The sequence below is a fragment of the Alosa sapidissima genome, chromosome 17 (assembly GCF_018492685.1).
Source record: "Alosa sapidissima isolate fAloSap1 chromosome 17, fAloSap1.pri, whole genome shotgun sequence".
In the NCBI taxonomy this organism is placed as follows: Eukaryota; Metazoa; Chordata; class Actinopteri; order Clupeiformes; family Clupeidae; genus Alosa; species Alosa sapidissima.
The window spans coordinates 6,517,675-6,521,514 of NC_055973.1; the positions used below are offsets into that span (position 1 = coordinate 6,517,675).

Genomic DNA, 3,840 nt, shown 5'->3' on the forward strand with positions numbered 1-3,840 from the left:
TGTGTGTGTGTGTGTGTGTGTGTGTGTGTGTGTATGAGAGTCGGATGCTGCTGTCGTTGGATGGCCATATCAAAACGTCTCAGTTCTTGGCTGTAGAGAAAGAGGAGCTGTAATTTATAGCATGCTGTCCTATTTTACAGCGCCGCTGTGAAGGGCTGCCATGCGTGTCTGCCTCGCCTGTCCCTGTATTTAACTCTGTGCAAATAGCCTGAGTGAGATGGCAAGGTGGGCATGTGTTTTAAGGGCTGCTCTACGCAGATGCGCAACCTGCTTCAGTGAGGAAGAGGCAGGACCCCCAAAACGCCCATACCCACTATACCTATCCACCCGCTGACACACTCACCACACACATATTCACTCACACACATAAACCAACCAACACATCCATCCATCTCTGTTCATACACACACATACACACAGACAAAAAACAGGCACACATACAGTATATACAACACAGTTCTGTGCATACATACAGACAAATATATACACAAACACACACACACACACACACACACACACACACACATACTCACACACACACACACATACTCACACACGCAAACACACACACACACACACAAGGAAAATTCTAAAGGCAAACTTAATTTTTGTGTTCCTGTTTGGCAAGAGTGCACCGACGGACACTTGCCTTTATGTGGGTCACACACATAGACACACAAGTACACAGACAGAGACACACACACACACACACACCCTTCCCAGCTGTTCAGAGTAGTCAGCTGTGGCTTTTCTGCGCCCACCAACATCTGCTCCACAAAAACAATATCCAGCTTTTAGCGCTCAAATGGAGGTTGCACCATATGCCAGCAAGCCACTTAGTTTATGCCAGGGGAACCAGTCTCGCACTAGGTGAAGTAACATTTTGCAGGGAGGGACATGGAGGGGGTGTGGAGATGGGGGGATAGAAAGAGAGAGAGAGAGGACAGAGAAGAAAAGTTAGAGGACAGATAGGGAAAATGAATGTAAGTGAGAGATGGAGGGAGAGATGAAGAGGTTCCAGACGAAGGCTGAATGGGGGAAGACAAAAAGTCAGAGGGAAGAGACGGTGTAGAGGGAAAGTGTGTATGAGTGTGCATTGCTGGGAATCAGAAGGAAGCATTTGGGCTGTGCGTTTGTGTGTGTGTGTACACCCAACACAGAGCTCCATACACATAGCTTCTTCTCCACACCCAACACAGAGCTCTATAAACATACAGTAGCATCTCTTGTTTTGTTTTGTTTGTTTGTTAGTTTGTTTGTATTTTCCTTCCCTATGTCAAGCGACCTTGGGTTTGAGAAAGGCGCTATATAAAATAAACATATTAGTATTATTATTATTATTATTACTATTGTATTTGTCAACATACATTAGGTCTGAATTTGTATGTCTCTGTGTTTATGTGTTTATCCCTGCATTTGTATGTTTGTTTATTTGTGTGTGTGTGTGTGTGTGCGTGTGTGTGTGTGTGTGTGTGTGTGTGTGTGTGTGTGTGTGTGCTCCTGGGTGTGTGGGTCTTGCAGGTGGCAATGAGAGCCTAGCCTCGCATGCTCCTCTGCTCAGTCAGGCCATCAAAGCCTTGCCAGGATGCATCTGCTCAAGGTGCTTGGCAACGCCACCTCTTGAATATTAATGTGCCTAAACAACACTGTTTTCTCTGCAAGGTCTGCTCCAAGGTCTCCACAAGTTCCTCCCATCGTGTGCGTGGTATACACATTACAACAGGTATACACACACACACACACACACACACACACAGACACACACAGACAGACACATTAGTGTACTGCTGGCTCCCAGACTGAGATGCACACACACTTGAAGTGGTCATCCGGGTATATTCGTGATGACTCGCCTTTTAGGGGTAAAATTGTCTAAGGGGGAACATGGCGCTTGGCGTGTCAATCAACATGTAGACTCCTTGGGCATCACCAGGAGCAATGGCTGATGAAAAAAACAGCGCCACTCGCAGTGACTCACTGTCAACAGTCTTTAGCGACCGCTGCTTGTAATTGGTACACAAACTCTAATGTCTTATGGAAGCTATCATAAGTGACACTAGTGGCAGTATGAATTTGTTCTGAAAGGAAAGGAAGTTGTCATATTATCACGTTGAAGACATTAATGACTTGAGAGCCTGATGAAACGAACTTCATTTCAACCCCTCACTGATGTCATATTTGATATACTGATGTCTATGATTTTAAGACTCATTTTGGACTAAACAGATGGTATTAAAATGGCTGGTAATTGTATTAACTTACATGACTTTAATGCATGAATTAAAAACAAGCCATTCACTGATGAACATCCATGATCCATGATGCTTAATATCCATGATTTCTTAATTAGTGTTCATTGCATTCACTAGCATGCAGAAGCTCATCATCTGCAGCATTAACAAATATTAAGTTACATAAATTATTGTAGTTCAGGCTTTATTGATGTTAAACGGAACATTTAATTAATGATAATAAAGTAAACATTAATGTAAATCATCCCTTTATTGCATTTTTGCTGTGTCCTTGTTTGTGCCCCTAACCCTGACTGTGTGAGTTATACTCTTGAGCATCTACACTGCAAAATAAGCCATCCAACTTCCTTTATTAATGCGGCAGATGAGACACAGAGCAAAGTGCACTTTGCCCATTTAAGACCAATTAAGAAAACAGATCTGGATTGTATCGGTCGTAATACAGCTCAGTACACAGGAAGGTGATAATGACGTTTTAATTAAATATGGGAGCGAAAAGGTCCCAAAATGGAGCTTACGGCTAACCAAGCAGCAGTCATTTGGTGACTGTGCAGACAAGGGCTATTATTGCCTGAGGATCCCACCCCGCTCTACTCCGCTCTGCTCCGCTCGCGTCGACTTCGCCGTGGCGTGGCCGCTCCTTCGGGCTAACGACTTCTCGTTAATCAGTGCGTGCCGAGGACGTGGCGATCGGGGCAGCTGTAGGACAGGATTTAACAAGAGAAATCTTCACCCCAGTCGTGGGCTCGTGTCAAAAGCACTTTTCGCGTCGCATAGCTTGTTATCGTCTTTTAACACTGTGATGATGAGTGTAATGTGTCCTTACAATGTGACAAAATGAATAATGTGTCAGTTTCAGTCTTTCAGGGCGACAGTGATTTTACTAATGTTGTTGTCTTTGTGCCTTATTATTGTGCTTTGTTTCCTGTTTGTGTGTGGGGTTTTTTAAACAGAAGATTCATTATGTGGTTTCTTGATTTTATTTCCACAGTAATGGCCTGAATGAGTGAGCAAGACCAGCACCCCTGGATTGGTTTCTCTGATGGCAACACCACAGGAGATACATTGTGTGAGAGGTACAAGTGTTAGAAAATCAAATAATCTCTCTGAGGCCTTCAAGGGGCTATGGCCACGGCGACGCGAGCTGATTAGACGTTTGATGTAAAGATGAGCTTTTCTCACTGGGTCGGGGCTATGTGGCAGAGGTCACGGTTTGGAGAATATTTTAATAGCAAGCCGACGCAGAACACATCACCCCTGGTGGGATGTCTACAGAGGTGTGGTCTGGGGGTGTCAGGCGAGCCTGAAATCAATGTGACAGCACATGTATATCAAAAGCTCCAGCAGTATGCCTCATGAATGTAAATTAGTGCCACACCGTACTTCTAATTATCTGCAACTTTTATGATGGGTTTATGAAGGGCGCCCAGCATTGTATGGTTTTCCCCATAGCTCAAGCAAGAGGGTGGATCTACTTTATTGAGTGTCCTGTCACAAGGACATTTCTGATATGGCCTTAACCCAAGATGTAAATCCAAAAACATCTTCAAATCGATCAAATATGTGCATAATGCAATTATACATCTTG

General features: G+C 44.0%; 1 long non-coding RNA gene across 1 annotated transcript in view; it reads left to right on the forward strand.

Annotated features, from left to right (window-relative positions):
- LOC121688500 overlaps positions 1 to 3,326 on the forward strand; it is a 41,535-nt gene extending 38,209 nt beyond the window's left edge. Inside the window, exons 2-3 of the long non-coding RNA XR_006024610.1 lie at positions 1,663 to 1,723; positions 3,244 to 3,326. This is a non-coding gene — a long non-coding RNA (uncharacterized LOC121688500). The remainder of the gene's footprint in view (positions 1 to 1,662; positions 1,724 to 3,243) is intronic.
- The last annotated feature ends 514 nt before the right edge of the window (positions 3,327 to 3,840 follow it).